This window comes from Uloborus diversus, chromosome 9 (assembly GCF_026930045.1).
Source record: "Uloborus diversus isolate 005 chromosome 9, Udiv.v.3.1, whole genome shotgun sequence".
NCBI lineage: Eukaryota > Metazoa > Arthropoda > Arachnida > Araneae > Uloboridae > Uloborus > Uloborus diversus.
Genome location: NC_072739.1, coordinates 52,025,754 through 52,039,589, shown reverse-complemented (window position 1 = coordinate 52,039,589; position 13,836 = coordinate 52,025,754). Strand labels below are relative to the sequence as shown.

The window sequence follows — 13,836 nt, the reverse complement described above, 5'->3', positions numbered from 1 at the left end:
CTTAAATTTAAACATACTTATTTGTAATTAATTATAAATTCAAAAAAAAAATCCAAACGCAACTGAATATAGTAAATGCTGCAATTCTGCATAAATTGATAATTTTGTATGTTACTAATTTGACAACAGATAATCATGGTAACGTGTTGTAAAAGAAATATCTGATGTTTACCTTACATACAATTTCAAACCCATGTTTATTTAAATATTTTTGTACATATGTTTATGGAATGGTTTATTTATTTTTTATATATCATAAAATAATAAATGTAAAGACGTTTAGAATATTTACTAGAAATATATTTACTTTTCACCCAAAAACAAAAATTGTTTAACAAATTGTTTTACAAATTGATTTAAGTTTTATTTTTTTAAATTAGCTAAAATAAAAATAAATGTTATAGTTGAAATTTTTAATTGAATATTTAGCCAAATATTGAGTTAGAATCTTATTGAATGCTAAGTATTTGGCTTAGGCCGTAAAATTTGGTATTTTGTGAATCTCTAATAATGTTTTTTTTTTTTCTTTCTGCATAATTTTTAATCAATCTCGATTTTATTTTATTCAAACTCGCTATTAAATTTCTGGAGCATTATGATTTATTAAATTTGCTTTGCATTATCCAGCCTTTGACATTTTTTGAACAAATTTTTTGTTTCTAGTAATGTTTTGTCAAAAGAATAAGTCTCAATTTTCAAATACTTTCTTCTGTGCGGAAATTTGGATTAAATGAAGGATATCTGGTTCCTTTTGTTAATTAAGGTTCTGCTGAACTACTTTTTTTGAAAAGCAATGTTTTCTTTTCCTAGCTAGATTGATATAAACTGAAGAAGTGATTTCAATTATAAGTTAGTTGTTTTTTTTTTTTTTTAATTTGTATTAAATATACTTTCTGTTACTTCTCAAAATGTTTTTATTTGTAATTTTTAATACAAAATAGTTGCATTATATTTATAACTATTGTACAAAACATTTTATCATCAAATGAAAGCATAATATTTACCTGATATGCATTGAATATTGTTATAGTTATTATGTATGACTTCTCAAGCTAGCTAGCTTTTAAATTACTAGCTACTGTGACCCTCGTTATATCGCACATTTTAAGAGACAACAAAAAAGCATGGTACATTTGATAATCTGATATAATCGAAGTTATAAAAATTTAAGATTCAAATACAGTACATACAAATCAATGACCTATGCAGCCACAAAAAGATTAGTTTATTATCATATAAAGGTGATTTTCTTAAATGACAATCAAACAAAATGAGTCTACCAATTTTGCTTTTAAAATAACAAAAAATGTTTCAAAATATTTCAATTGTTTTATAATGGAATACGAAAGAAAAGTTGCAGCTTGAGCAAGCAACATCTTTTTCCTTTTTTCTTTCTAAATGCAATTTTTAGGGAGACAAAGGAGAAGCCAGATCTAACCGAATGAGCAATGTAACGAAGGGTTACTGTACGATTACGCAAATTTTATTTCAAAATTGTTAAGTCAAGACTGTTGTTCATAATTTCGGTTTTGTTGAGTTACGTACCAGACGCTTGCTCTTAGCATTTCATGTATTGCATATGTTGTCTTTTTGTATGATTCATTTGAACTGCATTAGTATCAAGTGCTGGATAACTTTGGTTTTAGCCATTTTAGTTGGCAGTTGATTTGAAGCTTCTTACTTCAAAAATAATGTTTTGTGTTCATATTTTTGTCTGTGCAATAACTGCTCCTGTAAAAGCTTATTCAGTAGTAAAGTTTTTGGAGGAGAATACATTAGAAATCATTCCAACTATGTGGATTGTGAGGAATGGATTACTAACTTATTGGCCCTCAAAATGCTCTGAAAGCGTCATGAAGAAGCTTATTCAAAATTGTGTTGATGGGATACTTTTCGAATAAAAGTATATTTCGAAACAAGTTGTTTAGCTGTAGTAAATTTCAAAAATGTCCACATATATTTCTTAAAAATTATTGATTTTTTTAAAAATTTATTATAGATTGTTTTGCCAGAGCATCAAAAAAATTAAATTTATATAGAGATTAGTCAAATGTTGATTTGGATTCGGAATTTTCAAGCTCAGATGAAGATTTGACATCAAAAAAGCGTGAAAAAAAAATTTCCTCCTCGCTTTTGTGATAGTCAATTGCAGTCTAAGAAAAGAAGAATTTCTGGTACAGGTACGAGAACAATTTTTAACAAATTGCTACAACTTTGAGTGTTCATCATTTACTTCCTTTCAGACTGGGTTCAAAATTAAAATAGGCTGTTCGTCTAAGGGTTCTAAGAGATTGATCAGGACAAATGCAAATGTGACGATCAGCAGCAGGTTCTGGCCCATCTAGACTGGTCCAGATGTTAAATTGTAAAGTACTTTGAATCTAGTCCGAGTTTCCGCTATGGTCACATTTTTTGCGAAATGCGAAAATACTACCTCAATGACGAAAATAAACAAAGCATTTTCGCTTTTTTGCTAAACTAAAAAATTAATTAATAAAAAGAAATTGCTGGATCTGAGAGAGGAAGCAAGTATGAGATAGTCAACTTAATTTTTTTTAAATCTTGGCTGAGGTGTTTGAAGAAGTTCAACAATACCTAGTCTTAATAGGCATTATGTTATAAAATAATATTATTCACCAGTTTTTAATTTCAGGTTTCTTAAGAACTTGATGAATTTGACAAAAGGGATTTTTAGATACGGCTCTCTGAAGAATCCAAGAGGTATACGGCGTTCATGACTCCTTTGGGGTTTTACATTCCTAATAAAATTATGTTTGGCCTAGTCAACTCTTCATTTTATTTTTGTAAATTGATGGCACAAGTTTTAGTAGGAATGGAAGAGTATGCGTTACCATATATTGACGACATCACTATATTTTCGAATAATTGGAAGGAACATTTGACGCATGTTAATTCGGACAGGCGGGTCTAGTTGTGAAACTCTCAAAGTGTAGATTTGCTAGGGATCACGTCATGTTTCTTGGACATGAGGTGGGGTCTGGAAAAAGGTCTCCCAATGAGGTGAAAATAAAGGCAATTAATACCAACACCTAAAAACAAAACCCAGATAAGATCATTTTTAGGGATGGCGGGGTATTATTCTAGATACATCCCTAAGTATTCTGTCCTCGCCGTCCCTCTGACTAATGCCTTGAAGTGAAAGGAAAGGAAATCTGAAGTAACTTGAATCGCGGAATGCCGAAAGGACTTTTAATGAGTTGAAAGATGGATTGAAGGAAAGTTCCGTGTAGCGATGGCCAAAATGAAACGAAGTTGCCCGGCGTCCTTGGACGACCGCGGCATTATGTTGCCATATGTTTAAGTCCTCTGATATGAGGTGAAGATTTTAGTTTGAATCCATTTACGAGTTCCCCATTTAATCAAGTGATTAGAGAGTAAAAGATTACACGATGATACCAACCATAAGCTGATGATTAACAAAAACGTGCGAGAAGAGGCCGATGGCTTCCCGCTTATCCCTTCTACCATCTAGATGAATTTCGAATACTAGTGAACCCTCCGTTTGGCCATCGCGTCATGTGATAACGAAATTCTTCACCATGAAATGCTAATTTGAACCACGGTGTCCTGAGAGCCACCCGATGGCTTTAGATGCTGCGTCATTTGTTCCAACCCCATCTTTTTTGCACCTGATGTACACAATGTTCCCAACTAATACCATTTTTATTTTTTTTAAGCTGTGATCACCCTAAAATTTCGTGTATGTCATCAAAAACGGTTATTAAGCCAGTAAAATGTGTTTTTTTCTTTCTGCCAAGTAACAAAAAGCGTCTGTGCTTTCTTCGTAAAATCTTCATGCTACATTGGGGTAAGTCTCTTTTGATTTTTAAAGTTCCTTAGGCATTCAAGGCTGTAGTTGGCCTTAAGTTATTGCGGCGACGATGCTTCCACTCCCATGGCCTAGAAAGTTAATAGTGTTATCTTTTAATATTTTTTTATAAAATCTTCTAAAATTAACGCGACGCACCATGACACTCTATAAAGCAGCATTAATCTTTAAAAAAATATCATAAAATCATCCCCTTCTTTCGAGTGTACATGGCCCCCAACTGAAGATGATTTGAGCGAAGTTTTTGCTGAAAATATGATGCCGTACTTATTAGTTAAATTTTGGGTTTGGAGTATGGATGAAACAGAGGATGTTGAAACTGAACAATTTGTCAATATTTCTCTAAATGCAAAACGAAAAATTCTTTCCATAGCTTATGACATTTATACATTTCTTATTCTAGCAGAATGCAGACCACAAAGCATTTGTCTTTAGCTAAGTGTGTAAGACATATTACTGCCAAAGTCATCAACATTTTGAATGGACTAGAGCACTGTGTTTCATTCCGCAGTTTTAGAATACGATACTGCGCTTGCAGAAATGCAGTTAAATTCTTCTGGTGGTCTTCCGGCTAGCATTGTTCCTGGAAGTTTTGCAACACTTGTGTTGGAAAGAAGAGAAATTCAAGCAACGTTTAGTTTTCCACATTATAATGTCCCTTCTTGCAAGCGATTCAAAGATGCTGGACTCGATAACATCATGATTGAATCTGAAATAGTTGCTGAAGGATCTGTCAATGGAGTACCAAGTGACAAACACTACAATCTCAGTTTACGTTTCCTTAAAATAGTTTTTGAAGCCCTGCATAGATTTATGTAATGAGATTTTGAATTTTATTTCCGATGGCGAACGAGCCCTTTGCTTAGGAATGTCGAAAGAACTTCATCAAAATTATAGACTCGATCTTTTGAAAAAGAATGAATTGTCTTCAGATGTCAAATAAATTTTTGATAAGTTTGAGGACTTTATTTCTTATCGTTTGAAAAGCAATGCAACATTTGCTTTTGGATAACATATTTAACTATATGTTTGGATGTCTTCTGAGATTTTTAAGAGCAACTAGGACTGGTGACTGGCATTTACATTTTGGGATGCTCGAAGAAATGAAACCTTAGTTTTTTTTCATATAATCGACTGAACTATGCTCGGTGTTTTTTTCATATGATCGACTGAACTATGCTAGGTATTTACCAATCTACTTGCACGAAATGTTACATTTATCAGAAACACACCCTTCTATTTACTAAGAACTATGCAATGGACAGTTTATTGCTCAACGACAAGATAATTATGGGCTCTATGGTATTGCAATGGATCGAGTTAATGAACAGACAGCGAATCGAGATTCAAAAACCAAAGCCGGACTCACTAGATTAGCAAAAAACTCTGCTGCTTTACATAGATGGATACTTTCGCATCATTTACCGCATATAAGCATATCATGTGAAGACCTTACTGGAACTGTGAAAAGTGATATTCTTAAAAAAGATTATATTGATCTGAAATTAAAAAACTTGAAGGCTTAATTGAGAACGTTGTCTACCACCATAACATCAATGATGAATCCTTTTACATGGAGGGATGATGCATTAGTAGATATTTCCAGCGGAGTACATGCTTCTGAGCATATTCAGACACATCTGTGAAGAGCGAATGATCTTGTTGAAGAAGTTTATAAAATATTTTTCTCAAGAACGTCTCGCCGAAAATCGGAGTTTGGATGTGTATGCTCGAATAAAACAATTAAAATTAAACTGAGCTTTCCGTAGATATTGTTAGATTTTTAATTTAAAAACTTTCACAAAAAGTGAAAGAATCATTTAATTCGAAAAAGAATCATTAAAAATACGTTTTTGCATTATGCAGAATCAATCGTCTTTCGATGTAGACATTGCATCACGTTGTGACGTCATTCGTGTGATCGGTCGCGATAACTCAGTCAAATGAATGAACTTTTGGGGGAACCGAGTCACCAGTTCATTATATCTTATAACCGCGAGAGTTTTTTTTAGATTGAGTTACTTTTTGATTGGCAACACATCTTCTTGTGTTTTGCATATTCTTGATTCGAAAGCCATTTGAAGACTTAAAATACTTTGAGCGATCTTTTTCGCTCTCTCTCTCTCTCGTTGCCGATATGTATTGCATGTTGTAACTTGTCGTAATTTGTGATGCCTGCCAGTGCTCTTTACTCCTGGCAGGTCGTGATAGTCTACAACGTGATGTTAATTATAAAGTTCTGAAATGCCTTTAGGCCTGTTTTGTATGTATGAAGATGCTTTATATTCCATGGAACCAGCATGCTCGTAAATTGAACTTTGTTTCGTTGTATCATAGCGGCAGATACACTTATTTTCAAAATGTTTTTATATACTAATAAGGATGTTATACTACAACTTTAGCAATCTCTAAAGATAATAAATACAGATTTTTCCATTGAAGAAAACAGCTCCTCGTGTTTTTATTTTCTTCAACTTCAGGTTGTGGACATGTTTTGCAAATTCACTTCTACTAGCGGTGTAGTCATTCTAATTTCAATTTCACTACACTTTATGCTCACAGATATGAACAACTCCTTTTATGACAGTAATAGTGCTGTCTCACAGATTTTTTTTTTTTTTTTTTTTTTTTTTTGTATATTTTCTACAGGTGACCCCAGAAAAGTGTGTTTCTAAATTTAAAACTTCGTTCATGTGTATTTTTCGACAATATTTTTCAAAATTCTAGAAGTTTTATGTCCGTTATTCTACAGCACACTTTTGGTACACATTTTCATTATACGAAACAACCGTTTGGCGCAGTATAGCCTAAAAAGGCTGTTGTAACATTAAACCAAATACAACCAACCATAATAACAGTCCTTCCTCATTTGTCACCAAAGACACCTTAAAATTTTGTTTTGCTGCAGAACGTAACTTTTTGGCTCCAATTTTTGAACAGGTATTTCGACGACGTAATCTCAAAAGTCTTCAGTCCTCCAAAAATCGCTAATTACTACTAGAATCTTCTGTGTAACTCTAGCAGAAAACTTTTTCACAAAAATCTCTATTTATAAACTATTTTAAAGCTTTGATAATCTTTTTTTTTCTTTTACTAAATATGAAATACTTCTAACTATGCATTGTTAGACCTATGTCATCTTTACTATTTCACCTTGCCCCACATTCCCCTATATGGCACATTATATAATATTTAAAAATTAATAATTTTTAAAATGACTGATGGGGAGAAACTAGAAATGATATTACTTTTTTCCGCACGTAAAAATGCAACCATTCCATTCTTTCCACCTATATTCTGATATTTTCAAAAGATTAAGTCATGTAATGGTATTTTATAAGTTTAAAACTGTCGTGTTGAAAAAAAAAAAGAAAAATAAACTATTTCGCATTCGGAGGGAAATATTAACAAGCATCAATAAGTAAATATGCTCAATAACCCAATTTGATAAATATCTTGCTCGCTTTTATACACTATGACAATTTCCGGCAGACGTAAAACGTTGGCATTAACACATAGTAAAATTTTGCCAAGAAGTGCATAGGTACAATGCGTACACAGGCAAGTTGGATAACATTAGTCAGTAGCTCGATAAATTCTAAATCAGTGATAACTGGAACACCATCAAATGCATATCAAAAATATATATATATATACACTGCTCGACATTGAAAATGCAACACCAAGAAGGAACGTTCAGAAATTTATGCAAATTTTAGAGTAGACCTGCATCACTGAGGTATGTAAATGATGTAAAATGCGCAGCTCTCCGACGCACGTGAAGTAAGATATAAGGGAAGGAACTTGCAGAATGGGCAATATTCGTGTCGTTATTTCTTACTGGAGAATTATCGAAGAAATTTTGTTTTTGTCTTGGAGGATATGTGTAACACGAGAGAATGCCAGGCAGCCGTCAACGAAGGCACTTCCAACAGATAGACGATTTTATGAGGGGTATGGTGACTGGACTGAGAAGGGGAGGTTGGTCCGTACGTCAAATCGCAGCGAATACCCACATGGATGTGAGGAAGGTGCATCAGCTGTGCCGAAGATGGTTGGAACAACGAAATGTGGGAAAATTGAGGGGTGCAGGGGCAGCCAGAGTGACGTCAGAACGCGTGGATCGACGCATCCACCGACCAGCTGTGGCAGATCCACAAGTCACTTGTTCCTCGATTCTGCAGCAGGTGCAAGATACCCTGCATGTTCCCGTGTCAACCAGAACCATTTCCCGCCGTCGTTTGGTCGCACGTGGTCTGCAATCACGGCGTCCGCTAAGAAGACCCACAACATAGACAGCAACGTTTAGTATGGTGTCAGACTAGAGCTACGTGGATGACAGAATGGCGAAATGTCGTTTTCTTATATGAATCCCGCTTCTGTTTATCCAGTGATAGTCGCCGCATACGTGTGTGGCGTCGACGTGAAGACAGATCTAATCCGGCAGTAACTGTGGAACATCCCACCGCACGACGACGTGGCATAATGGTTTGGGGCGCAATTGCGTACAATTCCATATCACCTCTAGTTCGTATTCAGGGCACTATGACGGCCCAACGATACTTGGATAACGTGCTGCGGCCGGTGGCAATCCCTTACCTTCAAGGGCTACCTAATGAAATTTTTCAGCAGGATAACGCCCGACCACACAGTGCTCGCATCTGCCAACATGCTCTCCAAGGCACACAGATGCTTCCCTGGCCACTTCAATGAATTCCTTGGTTTTCTATAAACTTTTCTATTATTAGACCTCTACTGTTGGAGTCTGGACTCCCCCAGAGAGGATTATGACCATTAAAATCCCCCAAGATGACAAATGGAGGAGGAAGTTGATCTACCAGCGTCTGCAATTCCACGCTTCTCAAATTGTAAGAAGGTGGGATATATACAGAACAAACTGAGAACAACGAGTGAAGTTGAACACGCGCAGCTACTGCCTGCATTTTACGCGTTGATATTGAGCTGGCTAGATGCGCAATCATTAGATATCAGCAATGTCACCCTTCCACAACGACGATCGCCTGACAAGCAGTCCTTGCGGTGTATGTTAAAACCTTTCAACCTCGGTTTATCAACAGGCGACAGGAATGTTTTCTGCAGACAGAATTTGGTCGGTTGGTGATATTCGACAAGATCTTTGACGTCGTGACATTATGCCAGTAACTCTGACAATTCCAACAGAGAATATTCAGGGCCATGGAGAAGAGAGAGAACGAAAAACGGCCAAAGAAAGATAAGTGCATCAAGAGGAAGGAAGATGTTCCACCCACCCTTGATCATCGGATGGGGGAGTTTCTACAAATTCAACATCCTCGACCTCCTAGTCAGCAGGAAGAGGAGGGGATTTGATGAGTTTGACCTTCGTGCTGGTTAACAAGAAGTCCTCTTTTTTAAATTGATATTTTGGAGGTCTCTGATTAGAGGACACCCCAATTTAAGCGCGTGCTAAAATTTTCTTTTTTTCTTCTTAGACAGTTACCAGTGGTGTAATTCGTAGTTGCGGTGGTGGATTTTTGGATTTGTGCTTTATTTACAACGACTCTTTTTGGGGGAGAGTTAGAGCAATTGGGCTGTTTATTTGTTTGTTTAAGGGGTTAGGTACCTTTGAAATGTTCAAAAAATCGATTTTCTTTTTAAACTTAAAATGATAACCACCTTTCTTAGAAGCAAATTAAAACAAACCTCATTAAAAAATCTGCATTAGGTACAAAGTTATGCAAAAGTCAGTAACAACTGTTTTCAGGATTTAAAGAGCCAAACCGATTTGTTTACGTTTTACACTCAGCTGACACTGACATCTGGTGCATACGGTCTCATAACATCCCAAGTTTAATACTCCATGTTACATTTATCTCTAACTTAATTTACTTACTTATCCTTGGAAGAAAAAACTTCTACTTGTATAGTTTGTTTACAGTTTGAGTTTGATATCTGCTTTTATTTCACATCGTTGTTTTGAGGAGTGCGACTTCGCTTGGTTTTTGTTTTCGTCTTTGAAATAGTCGATTCTCCTAATTAATTTACAAATATTGTATTACTTTATAGTGTTTCAACATTAGTTAAAATGAATGTCTTTCCAGATAAAATAAAGCCTAAAAGGGCCTCTGGTAAACGACCGAAGAAAAGGAAGTTTACTGGCAGTATGTATACAAGAAAGCAGAATAAAACTGAATCAGCTGATTTAAATGCTTAATTCGGAAAATTTGGACAAAATGTAAGAATAAAAGAAGATAATAATTCTGATTTTGAAGGTTATCCCATAGTAGATTTGAAGCACATGTTTACAATTTTTCAAAAAATTTTGTGTTGCAAAACCTATGGTGGAGAAATCATTCTCAATGAGGAAATAGAATATGGATTGCAGTCGAATATTTCCATAATTTGCAAAAGCTGTGATGAACTTACTTTAATGAAGAGCTCTAACAAAATTTCTGAAGTAAATTATAGATTTATTTATGCAATCCGTTCCTTAGGACTGGGCTACGCTGCAATAAGAACTTTTTTCTGGCATAATGGACCTCTCGAAACCAATGGCGAAAAAATCATACAATGCCGCAATCAAAGTGCTGTAAAAATGTACAAGCACCGTTGCTGAGCAATCGATATCTGCTGCTGAAGATGAAGCTAAGGCCACTGGTTCATCTTCGATTACTATAAGCGGCGATGGAACCTGGAAGAAGCGGGGTTACACTTCACGGATTGGTGTCTGTCACATCATTGGCGACCAAACAGGGAAAGTAATAGATACCGAAGTACTTTCTTTATTTTGTAAAGCCTAATTCTTCATAGGATTAGACGCCTTCAAGGAAGAATTTGATGAACTTAACACAGTTCCTGTCGCCATCCTGTTATAATAAATTTCATAATAAAGAGAAATGCTTAGAACTAACTGAAATAACTGATCAGGTGTTCTGAAAATTTTAGTTTTCTAAATTTCTAGAACTCTTTCTGCTATGTACTAATGTAATATAGAAGTGGAAATTTACTATTATGTGTTTTATTTGCATTCCTATTCTGCTTTGATGAAACTATGCAGCTTTAATATTATCTAATTTTTCCTTGCAGGTTGAACTTGGAGCAGGAATCTCCATCAATAAAAAAGTATACCAGGGGATATGCGAGTTAGATCATGTAAGAAAATTCACGAAGAGTTTGGCAGTTGCGATTTGGGGGAGTGACGTCCTTGCTGGGAGGTCTGTTTAGGGGAAAGCCTGCCGAAACAGGAATGGACCCAAGAAAGTGGATCCGGAGTCTATACCTTCCACCCCTACACATTCCAACCAGCAACAGGCAAAGCCTCCCCTCACACCAGAAAAATTGGCTGTAATTTCAGGTAATACAAATGTCCCCTAATTACTATGAATGCTAGTTTTTTTTTTTAATTAAAAAAAATTGTTTTTTAAACATTGTAATAAGGCAATAAGTTGAAGATAAACACAAACAAATGTTATAAATTGTACTGTTAATAGTGTATCTATCTATATATGCATTTATGTATATGTCTCGTAACTTGTACCAAATAGCAGAAAATTGACAGTCAAACCAGGTATTGATAGATTCGTAAATTTTTAGATATGTTTAGGCGACTTTCATTTTTCTAGGATATATTAATAAAAACTTCCATTTGAAGCAACTTCTCATTTGCAAAATTATTGAGCTAAACTACTAAACGTCCAAATTGACTGACGTCGAAACTACTACTCAAAATTACAGACTGTCTGTTCCTGAAGTCTGCAAATAGTTGCCTGCCAGGAAACAAACCTACTGAATACTTTGACATTGGATCAATAGTTTGTTTCAAGCAGTGAGTTTCATCTGTCCCATGAGGAAAAATAGATTAATGTTCTGATAACTCAGGAGTGCTCAAGTAGAAGGAGGGAAGTCAAGGCAAGGAAATTTTGGGGGGAACTTTGTATAGAGTGCCATCAACATCCCCCTGCATCTCTCTTTCAAAGAGTTGTGAGCAAATATTTTTGCTATTTCATTCTCTAAAAGTACAGAAGCAGGATAATTATAGAAAATTGTTTGCATTTATTCCTGTTAAATATGCTGAAATCGAATGCAGTATTTCCATACAGTAGAACCCTGTTACACTGCCTTGGTAGACTTAAACTGATTTTACCCGAGGTATCATTGTCTCATGTCCATTTATCTTAATAAACAAATTCCATTTGCGTTATGTATCTGTAGATTTGCACATGTCCATGCTTGTTATACACAATGACTATTTCTACGTTCCATTTCAAGCCCTTGGATGTTTTAAGATAGTACAGAAATTGTGCGCAAGTATGAGTTTCTTATGTTGGCTATAATTTTTTGTGCGTACATTTTTGTTTCAAGGTAAAAAAACTAAAAACATTTAATTTTTGCAAAAAGAAGATACTGATTTCGGAAATTTTATATGAACGGAACCGAAAGTTGATTATATATACAGTGAAGCACCGTCAATGAGTTACTACTCTACCAGTTCTTATCATTTACTATAAAATAGTCTGTCACGGTATGACGGATTAAAATTCTTTCTACATTTGAACGAATCAATTGCCTGTTTGATGATATTTTGATAGTTGAAATTTTAACCCTAACTACAGTGGATTAACTTTAAACTCCAGTACATAGCGTTAATTGTTTTGGTTTCTTTGTTTTCTTGAAATGAAAGTCTTACTAGTAAAAGTTTAGTTACCGGATCAAGTTCAGTTTTGTTCAGCCTTTCCCTTCATGTTAAAACATATTATCAAATTATCATGCGATGGCGCGAGTTTCATTGTTGAAGCACACGGGTTACTCAACCACTAGCTATTACTTGTATGAGGATGTATTTTAAAATTTTGTCCCATTAGAGAATAATGTATATTAACATATACTTATTATAAATTTTTTGTTTTTTCCAGTCACTTCAAAAACGTATAAATGGTGCTTCAATGTACGTATGAAGTTGAAATATTTCATATTGCTTATATCTTACCGATTACAGTGGCTTGTTGAAAAGGGAAGCCTCGTACAAAACTCAATGTACTGTAAACTAATGTGTGTGAAATGATAACAGTGAAGTGTAACGGCAAATTTAGTATTATCTATAATCATGGAAACAAAATATACTATTGTCGTCAACTTTCAGTTTCATTATACTGCAGTAATATTATGTAGGTACAAAATATATGCCCCAACCGTGTAATGAGGTTCAGCTGCAAAACTTTGGGACATTTCCCAAGTGCTACTTTTACAGTCATTCATAGTTTTTTTTATTAATTTCATGGTTTATTTTCTTTTTAGGACGAATGAGAGAATATCTCGTAAAAAGAAAAAGAGACTGTTCAGAAATGGAAGAAGAATTTTAAAAAAAAAAAGATATCTGTCCGATAAAATCCAAGACATATGTGGTAGACAAATTTTCCAATAAAATGTACTTTGCCCATATTGTTTGTAATTGGTTACTTTTTATAGTTATTATGGAGAAGACAAAAGGCTGAAACAGATAATAGATGGCAATCTTATATTTGCCAAACAATTGAGAAATGTCAGTTAAAATTTAGTTTTGTAATATTGTGTTGCATAATTATGTCAATGAAGGAAGGAATACAATTAAAATTAACAATGGTGTAATTTTATTTTAATTCATTATATTTAGCATTTTCAAAGTATAACCTTGCAGAAGTTAGTGCTAAGTATCTTATTTTAAATTTGAAATTTTGAAAGTTCATTTACATAATGTTTACTTAATTCAGTAATTTAGTCTAAATTGGACATGTTTTTTTTCCCCTCTCTGCATGATTGGCAGCTGTGGAACAGCAAAAACTAAAAGAAATGCATAAAATCATGCTAGAAAAGAAAATATTAAACCAACGGTAGGTAGTGAAACTGCTGGAGTAACAAAATAAAAAGCAACGTATGGCCGGAATTATGCTAGAAAAGCAACAGATGGTACAAATCATGCTCGACTAGCAAGAAATAAAAGCAAAGGGTGGTAGAAATGTTGTGAGAAACGC

At 34.5% G+C, this 13,836-nt stretch overlaps 1 long non-coding RNA gene across 1 annotated transcript in view; it reads left to right on the top strand.

Annotated features, from left to right (window-relative positions):
* LOC129229871 (uncharacterized) overlaps nucleotides 1-13,478 on the top strand; it is a 35,060-nt gene extending 21,582 nt beyond the window's left edge. Inside the window, exons 2-3 of the long non-coding RNA XR_008581120.1 lie at nucleotides 10,916-11,183; nucleotides 13,124-13,478. This is a non-coding gene — a long non-coding RNA (uncharacterized LOC129229871). The remainder of the gene's footprint in view (nucleotides 1-10,915; nucleotides 11,184-13,123) is intronic.
* The last annotated feature ends 358 nt before the right edge of the window (nucleotides 13,479-13,836 follow it).